Consider the following 24,031-nt stretch of genomic DNA (forward strand, 5'->3'; position numbering starts at 1 on the left):
AACAATGATGAATCTGTGAAACATAACATGGAGGAATCTGGAAGACATAATACAGAGTGAATTTAGTCAGTCGCAAAAGGACAAATATTGTATAAGACCACTATTATAAGAACTCAAGAAAAGGTTTAAACACAGAAGAAAAAATTCTTTGATGGTTATGAGGATGGGCAAGGAGGGAAAGGGGTATTCACTAGCTAGATAGTAGACAAGAATTATCTTAGGTGAAGGGAAGGACAACACACACTACAGGGGAAGTCATCACAACTGGACTAAACCAAAGCTAAGAAGTTTTCCTGAATACAACCAAACAATTTGAGGGACAGAGTAGCAGGACCAGGAGTCTGGGAACCATGCTTTCAGGGGACATCTAGGTCAGTTGGCATAACAAAGTTTATTAAGAAAATGTTCTGCATCCTACTTTGGTGAATGGCATCTAGGGTCTTAAAAGCTAGTGAGCGGCTATCTAAGATATATCAATTGGTTCCAGCTCACTTGGAGTAAAGAAGAAAGAAGAACACCAAAGACACAAGGGAAGTATTATCCCAGCAGACAGAAAGGGCCACATAAACCAGAGACTTCATCAGCCTGAGACCAGAAGAACCAGATGGTGCCCAGCTACCACCAATGACCACCCTGACAGGGAACACAACAGACAGACCCTGATGGAGCAGGAGAAAATTAGGGTACAGAACTCAGATTCTAGTAAAAAGACCAGACTTAATGGTCTGAGTGAGACTGGAGGAACCCCAGAAAACATGGCCCCCAGACTATCTGTCAACCCAGAACTAAAACCATTCCTGAGACCAACTCTTCAGACAAAGATTAGACTGGACTATGGGACATAAAATGATACTCATGAAGAGTGTGCTTCTTAGCTCAAGTAGATTCATGAGACTAAATGGGCAGCTCCTGTCTGGAGGTGAGATGGGAAGGCAGAGAGGGTCAGGAGCTAGTTGAATGGACACGGGAAGTCAGGGTGGAAATGTGGAGTGTACTGTCACAGTATAGGGAGGGCAACTAGGGTCATATAACAGTGTATGTATAAATTTTCGTATGAGAGACTGACTTGAATTGTTAACTTTCACTTAAAATATAAAAATAAATAAATAAATAAAATTAGACCACGCAACTCTTGACTCCTTTCCTTGATTTCTTTTTCTTTATTGTGTTTAACAATCCTATAATATATTGTGATAATATCAGTTCAGATAGAGTGGTTAGAGTTTGATGCCTGACTGTTTTCTGGCCTCTGTACTCAAGTAGGGGATACATGAATATGATGGCTAGACCTGTTTGGGAAATGGAAGGCAAACATGTCTCAGGAAATTAGGCTACAGATGGTGGTCCCTGTATCCTTAATATTCTTCAACCTCGTCTTCCAGAATAGAGCATTAAAATGCACACCTTAAACTAGAGATTACTGGAGTTATTCCAACTGTCCTGGATTACTCTAGCTAACCTCAGGAAAGAATTAGAGTGGCTGTGAATTCCTGTAGAATTCCTGGTATGAACATTAACAGTATCACCTTTTATTCTAAAACACGCTCCTGTTTTGATAATATACCAAAAGAACACCCCAAAAAGAATTCTTCTCATAAATATTTAAGCTGAAGTGGACAAATGACACCCAATGTGCAAAACCGCAGCCAGGACCCAAATGCATTTGAAGAATGCCTAAAACTTCCCTAACTCCTGGTTTGCTAGCACTGCAGGATATCTAAGCTCAAGCATTTCATTATATTACAGTAATGTAACCCCAAATGTTATCTGATTAAATATTATGAACTCTATTTACTGTATAAAGACAGGTTTTATTATACTTAATATGTTGTGGTGAAATATATTTTGTAATAATTTTTGCTTATTGTCTTTCTTCCCCTTCTACAGAATAATCACTATGAAAAGACTTTTTTTTCATTTTGTCTGCTGCTGTGTTGCCAAAACCTATATAAAGTGCCTAGCACATTGAAAGTGCTGAATAAATATTTGTTGACAGTAATGGAGATTCTGGAATCTGTATACTTACCATCTTTAAAGTTGATCTTGTCATCCTTAGGATACTGTTTTCTAATTTGCTTCTTTCTCCCTAAAGACAGTGATGTTGTTTTCATAATGAAAATGGAATTCTAGCAGAGGCTACTTCTTGTGAAATTTAGTTCATTACCTCCTGCTTGTGAGGTTTTGACTTCCCAAAGTCTCAATGGTGTGATGTTTTATGTCTTTATTCTGTGATTCATATAGTTTTATAAGCTAAATAATAAGTGCAAACTTGCAAAGAGGAGTATATTAAAAGGACATGGAATGTGAATTTATGAGCTTTGGGAATTTTCTTACACTGTTTTTGGATGTTATACAATAAGGCTAGAAATATAAGAACTCAAATTAAATAGTGGTTTCCAGAAATGAAATACCATCAACTGAAACTTTAATTCAGAAGCAAAACAAATATGAATACCTTATATTAGATATTCAGTTATTCTTATATAAAATACTCTGATATTGAATTGTGTATTGTAATCCAGGTTTGTACCCACAGGTTAAATTATCCTTGAGATAGCAAAGTTATGTAAGTAGAACCCATTATAAGCCTTTCTCCTCTGCAAGATGTATAAAACTGGAGCAGTGAATCTTAAGAAACAGGCCTTTTGATTTTAGGTGAAGATTAAATAAAAATCTCTAATCCCTGCATTTCTTCTTTCCACATTGGACATTAAGATTGTAGTTTGGGAATGAAGACGAGTGTGAGGCTCAGAAAACCTGAGCCCTCATCTTACTTCTACTCCTCATGTATGCCTATAAAAGTCACTCATTAAGTTTTTTCATCTGTTAAATGAGAAGGCAGAAATAAATCCCCCTTGTCCCTTCTTATAAGGAGCCCTGGTGGTGTAGTGGTTAAGCATTAGGCTGCTAACCAAAAGATTGGTGGTTCTACACCACCAAGTAGCTCTGCAAGAGAAAGATGTGGCAGTCTGCTTCCATAAAGATTTCAGCCTTGGAAACCATATGAGTCAGTTCTACTCTGTCCTATATGGTTACTATGAGTTGGCAATGGGTTTTGGTTGAGTCCCTTCTTGTAGTAAAATCCAATGATTCAAACCCTTAAAAACAAAATAAATCAGGTTTTTCCTGATAACATTTTAGGATTTAAGCTTAAAGCAATTTAATATATAAGACTATTGCTACTATTTCACTCAGTCTACATTGCACAGTCAGTGCAAACATGGCAAATGATATAATTGAACAGATATCACTAGATAACAATTTCACCTTCCTGTAGGGTTGCTATGATTCTGAGTTGACTTGTTGGCAACGGGTTTGTTTGTTTGTTTGTTTTTGAGGGCAGATAGAACAAAGATACACTTTTTATGAAAATGCTCTGGTCTGGAGCTCTCGTTTTGAAGTCTTGTAAACCTGTTTTTATTTTTTCAATTATTTGTGCTATGATTTTCAGGGTCTGTAAGCCACCTGACCTCAGGGCTTCAAACCAGTTCATTCTGGTTCAAACCCCTGCTGATAATTTGCATTTATAACAAGTCCCCTAACAAGGGGCCCTGGTGGCACTGTGGTTAAGAGCTATGGGTGTAAACCAAAAAGTCGGCAGTTTGAATCCACCAGCTGCTCCTTGAAAACCCTATGGAGGACTTCTACTCTTGTCCTATAGGGTTGCTATGAGTCAGAATCAACTCGAAGGCAACTGGTTTAATTTTTTTGAACAAGTTCCAGGTGTTATACATAAGAATCACCTGGAGATCTTGTTAAAATGTACATTCTGATTCAATATATCTGGGGTGGAAATGCAAATTCTCAGCAAGGAATTTGTTAGAAATGCAAATTCTCAGCAAGGGTTCCAGACAGAATGAACCTGTTGGAAGCGCTGCCTGACTCTAAGACTCAGAATTAATTTTAGGACTCAGAGTCTCAAGGTTCTCTGTTGTATTATTAGGCAAAATGCACAAAATAGAACTGACTGTTGTGTTGACTTTTGGAATAGAGTCTGCTCTACTGCATAGTCTACCTGCAGCCCTAACATGAACCCCACCTTTCATTTAATCTTTTTTTTCTGTAAATTTACAGTTACATCCTATAATCTGAGATACATTTGGTAGTATCTGAAAGGGGTGGAGGAAAAGCAAACAAAATTTCAAATGTTGTGGTACTTTGTCCCTCTGCATCAGGCTCAGCTGATGAACTTGCCTTACCTATCATTGAGAAAAACAAAGCCACTAAGTGCAAAATTCCCATCGTCATACCATTAATCCTGCAATCTTAAATGCATCTGCTTATATTTTGCTACTTCACTACAGTTACAGAAATCTCTATCTGCTATCTAAAGGCCAGTTCTTCTGCTGGTGCTCTCGTATTTCCTTCTTATTCTTCAAGAACTTCATTCTTTCTGTAACCTCTTTCAGGGGTTCACAATCTCTCTCTCATATGCTGAATCTCCCCATATTTTGAACTTCAAGTAATTGCAACTTTCTGTGTCTATATTTTGAACTTCAAGTAATTGCAACTTTCTGCATCTATTGAGTCAAAATAGACTTTGAATTTTTCATTTATGTTCTTCACATTGGTGGTTTGATGCTCCAGACTAAATGAGTGAGACGCAAAGGGAGGCCTAACATCTGCCATTCATGTGAGGATTATTTGTAAACTGAAACCTTTTAGGGATGCTAGTTTGATAGCTTTTGCAGCTCAGGTTAGTAAATATTACAATGCACTTTAGTGTCTCCTGTCTCTGGAGCTGCTATAAAAAGATTAAATGCCTAATCTGAGTTGTGAACGCCTTTTCTGCAGAGTCTAAGGGAATGTATGCCAGATAGTAGAAGTAGTCAGTGCTAACAATATTTGAATTTATTACTTTGAGCCTTGACAAAACAAGACAGCTTCCCCCCGACTCCCTTTAGCAGGGCTGCAGTATTATCTGAACCGAAGGCTCCTGCAATGTTGTCTGGCATATCAAACTTCTTCTGTATTTCTGTCAGGCTGACACATACTGCTTCCTGTCACACTATAAGTATTGAAGCATGTACAGAAAACAAACATGGAAGTACACATGAAAAAAGCAATAACAACAACAAAAAATCTCTCAAGGGTGAAGTTTTTATTTTATTTGATATATTCTGCCTAGGAAACTCTATGTTAGTGGCCATGAATCTAAACTTATAATTTTCCAAAACTTAGTTTTGGGTTATTTTATGCTTATTTGTTTTGTTTGTCTGTGGTTTATTATGGTAAATTTTAAACACATATAAACTTACTGAATAATAGGTAAGGAGCTTCCTTGTATTGGTGAATTAAGTTTTAGCAACTATCAATTCTTATCAGATATCTTGTGTCCTCTATATCTCTCCCATGCCATCTTCTCCACTGAGTTACTTTGAAAATTCAAATATCATATAATTCCAACTTTAATTAGTTTAGTATGTGCTCTAAAAGTTAAAAAAGGAAACATTTAAAAAACGTAATTAAAAAAAAATAATTTCAATACATTTTCACTCTTTAAAAAAAATGTATATTTAGTATCTTCAAAGATTTAATGACTGCTCTAATTGCCCTAATTATGAAAAAAGTATTTTAATAGCTGATTTGTTCAAATTATGATCCAATGTCTCCACCAACTGTATTTAGTTAATATATCTCTCAAATTTTCATCTCTCTGTTTTTCTTTATATATATATATATTTTTTTTCTTTTTTAACAAAAAGTTTATTCTGTAATGGGCTACAACTACCACGGCCTCCACCAGACTGAGTCCAGTACAACTGGATGGTGCCCATCTACCACCACTGACTGCTCTGACTGGGATTGCAACAGAGGGTGCTGGACAGAGCCGGAGAAAAATGTAGAACAAAATTCTAACTCACAAAAAAGACTAGACTTACTGGCCTGACAGAGACTGGAGAACCCCGAGACTATGGCCCCTGGACACCCTTTTAGCTCAGTAATGGAGTCACTCCCGAGGTTCACCGTTTAGCCAAAGATTAGACAGTGCCATAAAAAAAAACGAGATTAATGGAGAACAACAGTCCAGGGGTAAGGACAAGAAGGCAGGATGGAACAGGAAAGTTGGTAATAGGGAACCCAAGGTTGATAAGGGACAGTGTTGACATGTCGTGGGGTTGTTAACCATTGTCGTAAAACAATATGTGTACTGTTTAATGAGAAACTATTCGTTCTGTAAACCTTCATCTAAAGTACAATAAAAATAAATCAATTAAAAAAATGTTTATTCTGAGCAGTTCTTCTTTATGCATATAGGGAGGCCATTTTGATTCCAGAAAAAGCAAATAGCTTAAAGAAGGTAGATACAGTGGTGCTTATAAGGAGAAGAAAACTCATTGCCTTCGAGTCGATTCTGACCCATAACGACACTATAGGACACAGTAGAACTGCCTCATAGGGTTTCCAAGGAGCAGGTGGTGGATTTGAACTGCCAACCTTTTGGTTAGCAGCCGAGCTCTTAACCACTGCACCACCATGGCTCCATGAGGAAAAGAGGAGGGAGAAATATAGAAGATCAACCATTGGCTAATCTCAACATGATTGATTGAACCATGCCCGCCCCCTGTTACTGAGAATAAGGAATAGTCTCTGTTCCTCCACCCAGCCATATCTTTTTTTTTTTTAATTGTTGTGCTTTAAGTGAAAGTTTAGAATTCAAGTTAGTTTCTCATACAAAAATTTATACATACATTGTTTTGTGACTTTAATTGCTCTCCCTATACTTTGACAGCACAGTCCTCCTATCCACCCCGGATTTCCTGTGTCCATTCAACCAGCTCCTGACCCTCTCTGCCTTCCCATCTCGCCTCTGAACAGGAGCTGCCCATTTAGTCTCATGTATCTACTTGAGTTAAGAAGCACACTCTTCATGAGTATCATTTTATGTCCCATTGTCCAGTCTAATCTTTGTCTGAAGAATTGACCTAAGGAATGGTTTTAGTTTTGGGCTAACAGAGAATCTGGGAGCCATGTCTTCCTGTGTCCCTCCAGTCTCAAACCATTAAGCCTGGTCTTTTTACTAGAATTTGAGTTCTGCACCCCACTTTTCTCCTGCTCCATCAGGGACTGTCTCTTGTGTTCCCTGTCAGGGCGGTCATTGGTGGTAGCTGGGCACCATCTAGTTTTTCATTCTCCTTTGCTCCAGGTGGGTTGGGACAAATTGATGCATCTTAGACAGCCACTAGCTAGCTTTTAAGACTCTAGATGCCACTCACCAAAGTGGGAGGCAGAACATTTTCTTAATAAACTTTGTTATGCCAATTGACCTAGATGTCCCCTGAAAACATGGTCCCCAGGCTCCCGCCCCTACTACTCTGTCCCTCAAAGTATTTAATTGTATTCAGGAAACTTCTTAGCTTTGGTTTAGTCCAGTGGTGCTGACTTTCCCAGTAGTGTGTGCTGTCCTTCCCTTCACTTAAGATATAATTCTTGTCTACTATCTAGTTAGTGAATAACCCTCACCCTCCTTCTCCACCCTCATAACCATCAAAGAATGTTTTCTTCTATGTTTAAACCTTTTCTTGAGTTCTTATCATAGTGGTCTAATACAATATTTGTCTTTTTGCGACTGACTAATTTCACTCAGCATAATACCTTCCAGAATCATCCATGTTATAAGATGTTTCACAGATTCATCATTGTTCTTTATCATTGCATAGTATTCCACTGTGTGAATATACCATAATTTGTTTATCCATTCTTCCGTTGATGGGCATCTAGGTTGTTTGCATTTTTTTGCTATTGTAAACAGTGCTGCAATGAACATAGGTGTGCATATAATCTATATGTGTGATGGTTCTTGTTTTTCTAGGATATATTCCAAAGTGTGGGATTGCTGGATCATATGGTACTTCTATTTCTAGCTTTTTAAGGAAGCACCAAATCTATTTCCAAAGTGATCACCATTTTACATTCCCACCAACAGTGTGTAAGTGTTCCAGTGTCTCCACAACCTCTCCAACATTTATTATTTTGTTAATAAATGTATTTCTGAAGTATGTAGAAATTAGAAGTTTATAGTTTAATGAATTGTAACAGAATAAAAAATATATGTACATAATCATTACATAGATCACTCAATGAAAAGAGTATCAACAGTGCAACAGATTCATACTTGTCCCCATCCCCAAGAAGGTAACAACTGTTCTGAATGGTATTATGATAGGTTAGTTTTGCACATACATAAGAGTGTGTGCAAGAATTGCTGGGTAATAGCGTATGTATTTATTAAAATTTAGTATATATTGACAATATCTTCAAAATGTTTGGAATTGGTTCCAGCAACAATATATGAAATAATTCTATTTCTCCATAGCCTCAACTGTATTTGTGGTTTTGCCATTCTTTTTTTATTTTTTATCTTTCTTGTGGGTATGTAATGATAGCTCTTTGTTGTTTGATTTATATTTCTCCAATCACTAATGAAGTTAAGCGTTTGGATATTCTTTTTGCCTGTTCAAGTTTTTTGCGCATTTTTTTTTTTACTTTTTTTTTTTTTTATTGTGAGACTTTCATTGACCATGTGTATTGCCAAAGTCTTCTCCCATTCTGTGGCTTGTCTTTTGACACATTTATTTGATAGCAACTGTTTGTTTACAATGTAATGTAGTTCAATTTATCAATCTTTTTTTTGGGGGGGTAAGAAATTTGGGTCATGTTTAAAAGAACTTCTCCCTCCTCAAGTCACTAAAGGTATTCTCATGATCTTCTACAAGCTTACTTGTTTTGTGTTTCATGTTTAGAGTAACATCTGGATTTGATTTTTATTATGCTGTAAGGTAGGATTCAAGCTTCATTTTTATCCATGTGATATCCAATTAAATCAGAACTATTTATTGATTTAATTGGATATTCACATGGATCAAAACTGAAGCTCGAATCCTACCTTATACCATATTAAAAATCAATTCCAGATTTTGTTCTAAATATGAAAGATGTGTCATCAACCTGTTATAAGTCAGTTCACTGTACACATGTGGTGCATTTATTTCAAGACTCTTTATTCTCTTGCATGGTCTTCCTATCCATTCTTTTGCTAATACTACACTGTCTTAATTTATGTAGTTTTATAGTAGTACTAGATCTCTGGCATGTGAGTTTTCCAATTTTGTTTTTCTACAAACTTATGTTTGCTCTTCTTGGCCCTGTGCATTTCCATATGATTGTTAGACTTATATTGCCAATTTCCATGAAATGCAAGCACACACACACACACACACACACACACACACACATCACCATAACAACTTTTTTGGAATCCCATTGACTCTATAGATCAATACAAAGAGAAATGATAGCTTTAAAACACTGAGCCTTCAAATCCATGAGTGTAGACTATCCCTACATTTATTCAGGTCTTCTCTAATTTTACTCAGTAATATCAGAAGTATTCTATTTAGAGGTTTTAGGATATATTTCCTTAGATTTATTATTTATTATTGTAGCAAAATATTCAATAGAGGCTGTAAAGGTATTCATCCTTATCTCTTTTCTGATCTCAGGAAGATAGCTTTGAAATATTTCCTTACATTTCTAGTCAGACTAAGGTTTTTAAAGTTATAAATGGGTCATTTATTTTTATCAAATGTTTTTCTGGTATATTGAAATAATCATGATTTTTCTCCTTTATTCTGTTAATATTGTGTATTATAATTTATTTTTAAATATTAAACCAACCTGACATTCTTAGAAAAACTATAACTTGATCAAGAAGCATTATGCATTTGATATATCACTAGATTAAGTTTAATATTATTGTGCTTAGGATTCTCCAGGTTTAACATAAAAGAAACAAAGGAATTTATTAAAGTTTTATTATATTCTTTACTACTGCCATTTTCAGGATTTGAAATCAAATTTATGCTGATCTAATAAGTTAGCTGGGAAATATTCTCTCCTTTTCTACTCTCTAGAAGAGTTTATATAATATTGGCTTTATTTCTTCTTAAATATTTGAAAAACTTACTAGTAAAGTCATATGAGTCTGGAAATTTTATTTTTTTCTAAAGATTCATTTTATTTATTGCATATATGACTTTACATATTGCAATTTTTCTCATGTTAATTTGCTAAGTTGTATTTTACCTAAATTTTTAAATTGACATAAAGCTGTTAAGATATAGACTTATATCAATTTAATTTCTTTTAAATCTAGAGTGATATTCATTTCTTCATTCCTGTAATTGGCAATTTGTCCCTTCTCTTTTTTTCTTGCTAAGTATTGGCAGAAATTATTACTTTATATATATTTTTTTTAATTTCCAATGATAGATAAATTTCTCTACTGTACATTTGCTTTCTACTTTACTAATTTCTGCTGTTAGTCTTATTTTGTTTTAATTTCTGTACTTATAGTTTGTCAATGTTGTTTACTAACTTACTGAGATGCACATTTATATCACTGATTTTCAGCCTTCTTTACTAATATTTTTTAATGTTATAAATATTACTGGGAATATTGCTTTAGCTGCATCCTATTAAGTTTGACTTATCATGTTTGACTTACCATTCTTTTTAAGTCATTTTCTAATTTTCAGTGTAATTTGCTTTTAAATATTTATATTCTTTTAGTATCTTTATTAGTTTCTAAAGAAATTTCATATTGTCTTTTTTAGTTGAAAGCCCTGCTCCATCTTTTTTTTTTTTTTTTTAATTTATTTGTGGAAAAAAAATAGGTCATTTGACTTGTAATGTATAACATATTTTAGATGATACTGATTGTGTCTTCATGGTGTTAGTTAATATGTTACTGTTGTATTAGTATTTCCTAGAAACGCTTAGATCCAGAGGCTTGTTTAGATTGAGACTCTATTGTTGTTTTTATTATTTTTGGCAAAGGTAATTCATAGGTGATATTGGATTAAGAGACACAAAGTGTCTGATTGTTTCTCTTTTTTGTGACGTTAAGACTGATCAGTGGAGTCTCTTTTGAAATTTCCCATTTGAATTTTACCTAATTGTTTTAGCAGCCCTTAAAAATAACTTCGTAAGTAATGCATTTCTTTAATAGTTTTAAACTAGATCTATTCTAGTTTGATCATTCCTTCTTCATTTATTAACTGAAATGTCTCTATAATGCAAATATTGGCCTCATCAACGACTTAGTGTGTAGAGAGATAATTCAAAAAAGACAGGATAAATGGTTATTATTTCTTTTTATTTACCAGCTATTTTTGAATAAAATTTTCCAAGAATCCTTCAATGAGGCTTTTGTGTGTGTATATCATTATAAAATTATAGATTTAAAAACTTTGAATGTTCAATTAATTTCCATTTAATATTCCTTCTGAGGCCTACATGTTCCTGTCTTCGATCAGCAGGACATTTTTAGTCTTTTTAACATGACTGTAGTAGTCTTTGGCAGCATTCTTGATCTCTAATATAACAAGATGTGATAGACTCTTCTAATATATTTTTTGTTCCAAACTTAAATTTAACCATTACTATAAAGTATTTGGTTAATTACAGTTTTTTAAATTTTGATTTAGTTTTGTTTCATACTTATGTAATACGTGTACAATTTTCCAAAGGACATTTGACTCTTTTTTATTTTACTTTAGCAACTCTATTTTTAAGAACCTTTTTCTAAATGGTGCTTTTATATTTCTTTCTTGAATAAGTAATTTTTTCAAGATTTCTTAAAGCTTGTCACTTTAGCTTTAAAAATATTTTTCAATAAAACACTGTATATCATCAAATAAACTGTGCGTTATGGTTTTTTTCTAAAGAAATTAATGTCAGTCATCAATGATATTCGTTTTGTTCACTGTTCCTGACTCTGGCTTATTATATACACAATAGTCTGCTAACCCGTGCCAAACCCAAACCATTGCCTTTAAGCTGATTCCAATTCATAGTGACCTAGTAGGACAGAGTATAATTGCCCCATAGGGTCTGCAAGGCTACGTTTACTAAAGCAGACTGCCACAACTTTCTCCCACGGATCCGCTGGTAGGTTTGAATCACCAACCTTTCAGTTAGCAGCTGAGCACTTAATTGCTGTGCCACCAGAACTCCTCAATAGTCTGCTCCGGAAAAAACAAACAAAAACGTTACCATCGACTGAATTCCAACTCGTAGTCTGCAAGAGTGCAGCAAATTTATTGAAGCAAAGTTTTACCCTAAGTAAGCTTACTGTCTAGTAATAGAATAATTAAACTCAAAGTTTGTGGAATAACTTCTGGGGGTCCCCCACTGTTGAACTATGATAGTACGAAGATGAGAAAGGAAATTTTTCTTAAAGTGGTTTACCTTATGATCGAGAGAACAGGCATATAAATAAATGTTAGTGTGTACAAGGTAGATCACCAGGAAAGAGGCATGGCAAAATCCAGGGATGATATATTCTATGCAAGTAATCAATATGAAAAAGATTTTAATAGTGTATTGAAGAGAAATTCACATAAAACATTATGTGGATTTAAATTGGTTTTAAAATATGAAAACTTTTCTTTAAGAAAGAGACAGTCAAGTTAGCTTGACTGATTAAATTGAATGTATATGGGATCTCTGTATTATTTCTCACAGATGCATGTGAATCTACAATTTCTCAAAACAAAAAAGTTAAAAAGTGTACTTTATTAATATATATACAAACTAAATTTTTAGTATTTAAAATAATGAAGTGTGTCTGAAGTACTAATGTGGCATCATCATAAATTTCAAAAACAAGAAGCAGGATTGGACTGAGAAAGAAGACACCTTCACAAGAAGAAATCAACTCTTCACCCATAGAGGTCTGAAGCTCTGGATGTGGATTTGGAAGTTGTCAAGATATAAAATGAGAAGGTCAGGCCTGGATACCCTCATCTCTACCAGCCATTGGATTCAGACTGCCCTTAGAATGGGACATGATTTGGATAAAGCAGCTTTCTTCAGCAGATCCTACATAGGAATGTCAGAATTCCCAATACCTGGACAAAAATATCCTTAGGGAGATTTGGAGCACAGAACAGCATCTACTACAGTGTCTGACCCCCAGCTACTCCAATTACTCCTTTCCTTACGAACTATGAGTTCAAGAAATTATGAAATAGAAGGATCACTCTGTACTGATGGCAGCACTGTTAATAGGTAAATTGCGGACCAGTAGTATACCACTTTTTTTTTTTTTTATCAAGTATCTTAGAAAAAAAAAAGTCTTGTCATTGAGAAGAAAAAGGAATTAAGCAAGAGTAAGGAGAGAAGCAAGAGATAAAGCAAAGGTCTTGACAACATTCAATGTTTTCCTGAAACCCAGCTTCATATCTTGTCCAACATTTTGTAATATAACCTTATATTCTTACAATAAAATTTGCATTTTTTCCTTAGTTTACATGGGATTCTATAATCTCCACATAGATAAATTTCTAATCAATATAGACGATTAGCTCTGTTACTTGGTAGCTGAGCATTCTTAGGTATAATTTCTTTTGTGGTGCCATTTATTTTTTATTACATATATCATTTATTGTTATTATTTTGACTAAATGTTACTTCATTTTAGAGAAGTTAGAGTATCTGACTTATTTTTTAAAATCCATGCCTATTCATTTTAGCACTTTTCTTACTAAAACTGCTGAGTAAATATTTATGTATTGAATGAAAAAAATACATAAATTTCTTCTAAGAAGTTCAGAGCTGTAGTTTTCATCTTTACTTACATTTCTCTATGCTAGATATTCAACAGGTGATAGTGAATAATCTAGTAAAAGAATTCCTGGCAATGTATTACGTTACTAACTTGGGATTAAAGTACATTACTGCTATGCAAACAGGTATATATTTAATTCACCCTGATTTCCACAAATCTGAAATTTACCCTGCTCAGGAACATCTGAACTAAAGCTGATGTTAACTTATGTGAATATTGATATGATATATATAATGGAGAACTCTATAGGTCATTTTTATATATTCTTCAAAATATGTGAGACTTACAAATATGTTAATATCACATAATCATCTAAAACAATCTTTTTAAATCTAGGAAGCTACTAATGATTTGTTTTAATGAGCCATAAAGGAGAAAAATAAATATTTTCACACTTTCCTCTACAGTCAATATTTATACGTCGCTTGCTTAATGTGTCTAAAAGCTGTAACTCACCTCAGCATTGATCAAGGTTTTTTTTAAGTTTGATGGGAGAAGATATATATTTTACTGCTTACTTACACTTGACTCTAGTATTAGCATATTGAAAATGTCAGTAAAACTCTGATAGTTGTTAACTGGACATGCATTATCTCTGCCTTTTACAGTCCCAGAAAATATAATTTAGGCAGAGGGAAGAGGTGCATTATAACTTATTTGCTTCTTCTTCACTTATTGCAGCGTGCAAGGCAAGCCATGTATAAGCACATATACACTTACTTCTGCAAATATTTATTCACAAAGGTATTGAACAAATTGTTACAAAATATTTTACATAGAGCAAAACCCCTTTGAGATCATCATGATCAAACTACCAAAATATTGTATTTCATTAGAAAGCATAAAATGTTATTAAATTATGACCACTTTTAAATATTATATATGCTATCGTTTTAAAACTTCTTACAATACACCACTCTGGAAACTTCCCTAAGCCAGAAAACATTCAGTCTTTCAAGTCTAACCAACCTACATTTCACAGCTTTCTAAAAACCTAAGGATAGATATTTTAGTTATCACCTTCGAAATTAGTTTATTTTCAAAACCAGTGATAAAAGCCTGAAGGTAAATCTGATGGTGAAGATATTAGGAAAAGTGTTAAAATACTTTAAGGCAAGTTGACAACTTTTTGAAATGCTAATGACAACCCCTTCTGTCTCCTTGGAATTCTTTCGTACTAAATTCCACATCCAGGTATACAAAGCAACCATCCATGAACACGAAAATATGAAACCAAAATGATGCAAACTGTGAAAACAGCTGTAGTCTGTATTTTTTTGCATCAATGTGTTTTTCACCTCAGTAGTGGGAAAAAAAGGTAGAATCCTACACATTTCTATAAAAATAGAATCTTAACATGTTAATAGACTGTTAATAAGGCTGAAGATATCACCCATTCTATTTCTACATTATACCTCTGTAAAGGCTTAGAGAAACAGAGTGATCTCTGGGGTGGCTGATACTTTCTGTAAAGAAACCCTATGATATTCTTCACTTGAAGTTTCATTATTGATTCTTAATACCCACTGCCAAGTAGTCACTTCCAACTCATAGCAACACTACAGCACAGAGTAGAACTGCCCCATAGAGTTTCCAAGGCTCTAAATCTTTACACCACTATGTGTCTGTCAGTTTGTTCTGCTGTGATGGTTTGTGATTTGCTGTGATACTGGAAGCTTTGCCACCAGTATTTCAAATACCAGGGGTTCATCCTTGGTGGACAGGCTTCAGCAGAGCTTCCAGGCTAAAACTAGGAAGAAGGATCCGCCAGTCTACTTTTGAAAAAAATTGACCAGTGAAAACCTTACAAATAGTAGCAGAACGTTGTCTGAAATAGTGCTGGAGGATGAACCCCTCAGGTTTGAAGGCACTCAAGATATGACTAGGGAAGAGTTGACTTCCCAACGTAGAGTCAACCTTAATCATGTGGATGGAGTCAAGCTTTCAGGACCTTCATCTACTGATGTGGCATGGGTCAAAATGAGAAGAAATGACTGCAAACATCTATGAGATGTATGAAGTATGAATCTAGGAAAATTGAAGTTGTCAAAATGGAATGCATAAAGATTCGTATCTTAGGCACCAGTGAGCTGAAGTGGATTGGTACTGACCATTTTGAATCAGACAATCATACGGTATACTATGCCGGGAATGACAAATTGAAGAGGAAAGACATTCAACTGCGTGGATCATAACAAATTATGGATGACATTGTGGAGAATGGGAATTCCAGAACACTTCATTGTGCCCATGATGACCCTGAACATAGGTCAAGAGGCAGTCGTTTGAACAGAGCAAGGGGTACCGCGTGATTTAAAGTTAAGAAAAGTATGCATCTGGGTGGTATCCTTTCACCATACTTATTCAGTCTTTATGCTGAGCAAATAATCTGAAAAGGTGGATTGTATGGAGAAGGACATGGCATCAGGATTGGAGGAAGACTCATCAACAACCTGTGATATGCAGATGACATAACCTTGCTTGCTGAAAAAGCAGAGGACTTGAAGCACTTACTGATGAAAATCAAAGACTACAGAATTCATTATGGATTACACCTCAACATAAAGAAAACAAAAATCCTCACAACTGGACCAATAAGTAACATCATGATAAATGGAGAAAAGACTGAAATTGTCAAGGATTTCATTTTACTTGGATCCATAATCAATGCCCATGGAAACAGCAGTGAAGAAATCAAACAATGCATTGCATTAGGCAAATCTGCTGCAAAAGACCTCTTTAAAAGTGTTAAAAAGCAAAGATATCTCTTTAAGGGCTAAGGGAAACCTGACCCAAGCCATGGTGTTTTCAATTGCCTCATATGCATGTAAAAATTGGACAATGAATAAGGAAGACTGAAGAAAAATTGATGCCTTTGAATTATAGTGTTGGCGAAGATTATTGAATATACCATGGACTGCCAGAAGAACAAACAAAACTGTCTTGGAAGAAGTACAGCCAGAAGTTTCCTTAGAAGCAAGGATGGCAAGACTTTGTCTCACATACTTTGGACATGTTATTAGAAGGGACCAGTCCCTGGAGAAGGACATCATTCTTGGTAAAGTAGAGAACCAGCGAAAAAGAAGAAGACCCTCAACTAGATGGATTGACACAGTGGCTACAACAATGAGCTCAAGCATAACAATGATCGTAAGGATGACACAGGGCCGGGCAGTGTTTCATTTTGTTGAAAATAGGGTGGCTATGAGTCGGAACCGACTCTACAGCACCTTAACAAATCTTTACAGAAGCAGACTACCACATCTTTCTCCCACAGAGACGCCGGTAGGTTCGAACTACTGGCCTTTTGGTTAGCAGCCAAGCACTTTAACCACTGCACCACCAGGGCTCTTAATGAACAGTTTTAAGTCTCTGAAGAACCTTAGTTATGACAAGTTCGTGCATAGAGAAGTGGAAATCATGACCTGATTTCTATTATCTAGTTGGAGAATTCTTATCTAACATTGTTACTTGTATTATAAAAATATATGTTTATTAGAAATAAATAAAAAAAAATTGAAAATATTGTCAACATATGTTTTATGGTTCCATTTCTTACTTATGTCTTAGAACACCAATCATTTAGGAATTCCTTCAATACTGTATCGGGACCCACGGCGGAATGAGATCACAGGTTTTGAGTTAGGCCAATCTGGCCTTGAACCTCGTTCTAAAAATATCACTTTTTCTACCCTTTTGTTGTTTTTTACAAAAATAATTTTCGACCTTTTTACTCTGTAAAGGATGGGGTTTCATATCTTGATTCAGTTCATAGAAATGCTCACTAAATGTCAGTTACCATAGTAGTAGTAATAACAGTAGCTATTTTTATATATTTTATATTGTAGAGAGTTCTTTTCTTTTAAAAAACGTAATCATTCTGAGAGTTTGAAAGTTTTTTCCCTTGGAGTGTTCTTAATATCAAGTAATATTACACAGAAAGGACACAATTTAATTTTAAATATATATATATTTTTAAATAGCAGTATTTTTATAACTTTAGGCCTATTCCAAAGAAAGGTGATCCAACAAAATGAGGAAATTATAGAACAATATCATTAATATCACATGCAAGTAAAATTTTGTTGAAGATCATTCAAAAGCAGCTTTAGCAGTGTATCAACAGTGAACTGCCAGAAATTCAAGCCAGATTCAGAAGAGGACGTGGAACCAAGGATATCATTGCTGATGTCAAATGGATCCTGGCTGAAAGCAGAGAATACCAAAGATGTTTACCTGTGTTTTATTGACTACGCAAAGGCATTCAACTATGTGGATCATAACTAATTATGGATAACATTGCGAACAAAGGGAATTCCAGAACACTTAATTGTGCCCATGAGGAACCTGCGCCTACCTCAAGAGGCAGTCATTCAAAAAGAACAAGGGGATACTGAGTGGTTTAAAGTCAGGAGAGGTGTGCGTCAGGGTTGTATCCTTTCACCATATTTTTTCAATCTTTATGCTGAGCAAATAATCCAAGAACCTTGACTATATGAAGAAGAATGCAGCATCAGGACTGGACGAAGACTTGTTAACAACCCGTGTTATGCAGATGACAAAACCTAGCTTACTGAAAGTGAAGAGGACTTGAAGCACTTACTAATGAAGATCAAAGGCTACAGAATTCAGTAGGGATTACACTTCAACATAAAGAAAACAAAAATCCTTAAAACTGGACCAATAAGCAACATCATGATAAATGGAGAAAAGATTGAAGTTGTCAAGGATTTCATTTTACCTGGATCCACAACCAATACCCATGGAAGCAGCAGTCAAAAAATCAAAGACTTATTGCATTGGGCAAATCTGCTGCAAAAGACCTGTTTAAAGTGTTGAAAAGCAAAGATATCACCTTGAAGACTAAAAGCGCCTGACCCAAGCCATGGTGTTTTCAATTGCCTCATATGCATGTGAAAGCTGTAACATGAATAAGGAGGGCTGAAGAAAAATTGAAGCCTTTGAATTGTGGCGTTGGTGAAGAATATTGAATACACCATAGATTGCCAAAAGAGTGAACAAACCTGTCTTGGAAAAAGTACAACCAGAATGCTCCTTAGATGCGAGGATGGTGAGACTACATCTCACATACTTTGGGCATGTTGTCAGGAGGGATCAGTACCTGGGGAAGGACATCATGCTTGGTAAAGTACAGGGTCAGCGAAAAAGAGGAAGACCCTCAATGAGATGGACTGACACAGTGGCTGCAACAATGTGCTCGAGCATAACAATGATGTCTCAATATTACAAATAAACATGAATTCTTTTATGTTTGTAATGTTTGGTGAGGTAATTTTTTTTCACTAATGGAATGCATTCTGAATCATTGAGTGTTGGTAATTTTTTGTTGTGTATGATGGATTTTTATAAATATTATGCGGTACAGATATGTACCAGTGTGCTCTGGAGGTAGGATGGATGGAATGAGGCAGGGAAAAAAATCATTTTATATTAGCAATTTTATTTTATTGAGTCAAGCTTTTGGAAACATGGGGTAACACATAAAGGCACTTTTCGCTGGCTGCACATAATTGTTCAAGTCTGCCTCTTCTTAGTGCTGCATTCTCTCCATTGCCTTCTGGTTCTCTTGACAGGTAAATGCTTTCCAACTTGTTAGAGCAGGACATGTTTACACTGTATTGCACCTGAAAATAAGTTATTCTCTTGACTTTACCAATTCTTGAAAACCTCACCTTCCCAATAACACACAGAAAATCATAAATATACTTACAAAGCTTATCTCGCTGTTCAGAAGCCTGAGAGGCAAAACATGTAAGTGGTACTTTTATGTACCTGTGGTGATACAGTACATCAAGGACGCGTGCTTACAATGTATTGTGCCTGAAAATAACTTATTTACTTAAATATTATCTGACCTCGAAAACTGCACCTTCCTAACAACATACAGGAAACAGTAAATATACTTACAAGCCTTATCTCACTGTACAGAAACCCAAACAGGCAAAAGTTTTACACAATCACTCATCCATGATGCAGCATCTCATGCAATAACCTCTCAACCCAGAAATATGGTGCCGACGAACCTCCTTCTGTTTTACACAGTTAAACAAGTCCCTGCCCCGACCCCAGCACATAGTGTAAGAGGTAAAAAAAAAAAAAGCCTCCCCAGAAATCCTAGAGGTGGAAAACATAAAAGGCACCTATATGTACTAGTAGGAGTGATAGGGTTATGGTAAAGTAGGCAGCCTGAGCTTCAATCTTGCATTGGTGCCCCTAGCCACCAAGCCCTATTGGGGCAGTGCAAAGGTGAACTCCAGTAGATGCTGTGCATTCAGTGGGTCTATGTCACAGCTGAGGAACACTCGTCTTAAGGAAGCTGCTGGCAAATCTACCCCCTCTCCTCAATGGAGAGACAAATTATATTTATTACCCCAGCATCTATGCAAACCTTCTTCATGGAGTGGAGAGGGAGAGGTGTTTACTGTAATGTAATATTTCAGAGGAATGGAGACATTCTCTATATGAAGTGTAAATAAAGCTGAGCAAATTTGGCTGTTAATTCCAGTCATGAAGAAACTTGAGATACTGACTGAGAATTTTCTCTCCAAAGTGGGTCAATTCCAGATAGCCTTCATAGAAGAAACACAAGCTAAAACTTGAAGCTTGAATGAAAATTGTTGAAAAATGAAGACAACATACTTACCAGAAAAAAAAGGGAATTCATAGTTTTGATATGATTGTCATGTAGATGCAATATTTTATCAGATTATGTCAAAACGTATCCATTCATGAAAAACATTTTAGGCCACACTAAAGAGACGAAAGAGTTTAGATTGAATCCTGAAATAAATAGGAGGCCTTCGAATTGGTTTAAATAAAGGCATAGGTAGATTTGCTTTATAGAATATAATTCTTATGGATGTATGGTTAGTAGGAACAGGTCTTGACCATCACCTGGAATATTCTTATGCCAAAATCACTTCTAACTAATGTTCTTTCTGGAATCTGGAAGCCAATTCTGCCATTGTTTCATAAACCTTGAAGACTACTCAAAATGTAAACTTTTCAAGCCATCTATTTTCTACTATACTTTCATCATTTTTTCCTATGCTTACTCTCCTTTGATTCAAGTTACTACTTCTTTTCTTCCTCCTAAACTTAACTACTATAATCTACAAAACTTTTGTTTAATAGAAAACCTTATCTTCCTTATCTCAATCATTCTAAAAAGCCCTTTCCTTCACCTGGTTTTCACTTCTTCCACTATCTATTCAATAATAAGTTTCTCATTTCTCACATAGGGCCAGAAAATAGGGATTACATTCATCTAGATTCCAATTGCTACCTTCAAAGCATGCTCTTGTGAAAATTATTTCACAAATTATTTCTCTTTTATGCCATATGAAATTTGACTGTCCATTTTAGCTGTTGCCATGTACCAAATTCTCATCTATTTATGGAAAGTTTTGATATATGGCCTATGTGTGCTTCTCTATTCCAAGTTGTAACACCATGTCCATTGATTTTTATGGCCTTACATAGACTCAGCATGATAAATTTCATTGTTTGACATATTTAAATTCAAAACATTTCACTTACACTTTATTTCAACTACTCAAACACACATCCATATCCTATACATAACATCAGAAAGAGTTACTTCATCTCTAAAGTTAAACTCTGCGTCTATAACCTGCTCATAAAAACCTATTCCCATTGCACTTATTATTTGACCTCCATAAACCACCAGTTATTTGAAGACTGGAATTTCTCCCAATGTAAAATGCCCTCCTTATCTTCACTTCCTTTTCTGTGTAGCCTGAAACCAAAATACAAAAATTTCATCTTGATGATGTAAATGCCCTCAACTCTATTGTCTCCTTGCCCTTTCTCACACCTGCTGAGAAGAACCCAATCATAAATTTATCAACTGTTTTTTTTTTTATATTTTTATGCCTAGATCTCTGAAACTAGAAAAAAATCATCTAACCAAGTACATCAGTGCCAGTTTGAATTTATGGTGATAAAGCTCATCTAGGTCTTAATCAATAATTTACAGAACATTGATATTGAATTTAAAAGCTCTGTGGGGTACTGTCTCTAAGGTCTTTGAACTAAGTCTGGCAAAATATCCATGAGATTTAACAAATACCCTTTAATCCACTGAGTACTTGCAAATTTGAATAAGAAGGATTATCTTTTATGAAAACCACAGTTCCATGTAACAATAGTTACTGAATGTTGTGTATATTTATCAAGATAGTAATAGCTAATATTAAGAATAATCATAAAACAATTTGGAAGGTGTATGTTTAAATTGAAAACAGATGTTTCATAAATTGCTAGCAATGCAGCTTTTAATATTTTAGATAGATTTTTCTTGCCCCATAATATCCCGGGACATGAAAATTACACTGTTAGTGTTTGTTCCTTGATCCAAAATTTAGTCGTATTTGATATATTTCCTCAGAAATTCTGAAGTTTTTTTAAAACCTGTTTTATATTCATATCCTACACCTCACAGTTTGAAATTATTTAGTACACCTGTCACTAGGATCTTTAAGATTATTTTTATGCTAGAAATGTCCAATTTTTTCTTTGGTTGAATGTAAGATAACAAAGGACAAAATTCATGTTTGCTGGTCTTGGATTAAAATAAGAACATTTAACATCTTTTTTTAAAAAAAAATAGTGACAATTTAACCATATCCGAAGAAATCTGCTAGCCTTGTTCCTATCCCCTTCTTTCACGCCCTCGTACATGAACACAAGTTTTCTGAAGACAATAAAATTCCTTATTATGCCAGCATAACTGAAAGCACAATTGCTTATGCTTCATCTAATATGACAAGAAAGAAGACAAACTCTTTCAAAAGAATAAACTATGTGATCAGGGAAATTTTCAAAAGTTATGTAAAAATTTACTCTTAAGTGTTTAGAAACATTTGCATGTAATGTATAGTGATGTTTAACACTTTTTCCCCTTTCTTTAGATAAGTTAATTTTTCACCATGAATTTCCAAGCTTGAAATTTCATAATTTTTAGGGTGTATTTGTAAAGTTTAGCACACTTTAATAGAGCTGAAGCTTGTTAAATGAGAATTTTTATGAAAGAAAAAGCTTTATTTTATATTTGAATCAGAGATTATTCCATGACTTTTTTTTTCCTTCAAATACCAGCAGCTTCTGGAAGAAAGGCTCATTAAACTCTTCTATTCACAAAGTTACAGTTTATTTAAATCATTTAAAGAAAAAAAATGAGAAGCCAGATGAGGAAAAAAAGAGGCGGGATTTTTTTAAATATAAGAGAAGAAATTTATCATATGGTTAATAAATCAATACTATGACTTGCACAAAAACATGTTTGATGACTCCAAGCATTTTTTTCCATGTTAGAGATTACATTAAACCAAAACAAGTTGCTGTAGAGTCGATTCCAACTCCTGATAACCCGATGTGTGTCAGAGCAGAACTGTGCTCCATAGGGTTTCCAATGGGACTACTGAAATGCTTAACAATGTGGATGAATCTCAAAATAATTATGCTGCGTGAAAGAGACCAGACCAAAAGAAAAAAGTGCATATTTTATTGGAGTCCCTTGGTGATGCAAAAGTCCCTAACCTGCTAACCAAAAGTTTGGAGTTTGTGTCTACCCATAGGCACCTCAGAAGAAAGTCCTGGCAATCTACTTCCAAAAACATAAGTCATTGAAAATCCTATGGAACACAGTTCTACTCTGACACACAAGAGCTTGCTATGGGTCAGAATATCCTGGATGATGACTGGGTTTAATTTTCTATTATATTGATACCACAGTTTCTTTATCCATTCATATATTGATGGATATTTGTTTGTTCCCAGTTTTTAGCTATTGAACTTTCTTTTTTTTAAATTGTTGTAATTAAATGAAGTTTACATTTCAAGTTAGTCTCCCATACAAAATTTTTATACATACATTATTATGAGACCCTAATTGCTCACCCCATTCTGGGACAGCACACTCCTCCTTTCTGCCCCTGATTCCCCATGACCACTCAACCAGCTCCAAAACCTCTCTGTCTTCCCATCTCACCTCTGGACAGAAGCTGTCCCTCTGGTCTCTTGTATCTACTTGGCTAAGAGGAACACTCTTCACGCATATCACTTTATGTCCCACAGTCCAGTCCTATCCCTGTCTGAAGAGTTGGCCTCAGAAATTGTTTTAGTTCTGGGCTGATAGTCCAGGGGCCATGATTTATGGGGCACCACAAGTCTCACTCAGACCATTAAGTCTGGTCTTCTTACTAGAATTTGAGTTCTGCACCCCATCCTTCTACTGCTCCACCAGGGACCCTCTGTTGGGTTCCCTGTCAGGACATTCATTGGTGGTAGCCGGGCACCATCTAGTTCTTCTGGTCTCAGGCTGATGAAGTCTCTGGTTTATGTGGCCCATTCTGT

Source organism: Trichechus manatus, unplaced genomic scaffold, assembly GCF_000243295.1.
Source record: "Trichechus manatus latirostris isolate Lorelei unplaced genomic scaffold, TriManLat1.0 scaffold00260, whole genome shotgun sequence".
In the NCBI taxonomy this organism is placed as follows: Eukaryota; Metazoa; Chordata; class Mammalia; order Sirenia; family Trichechidae; genus Trichechus; species Trichechus manatus.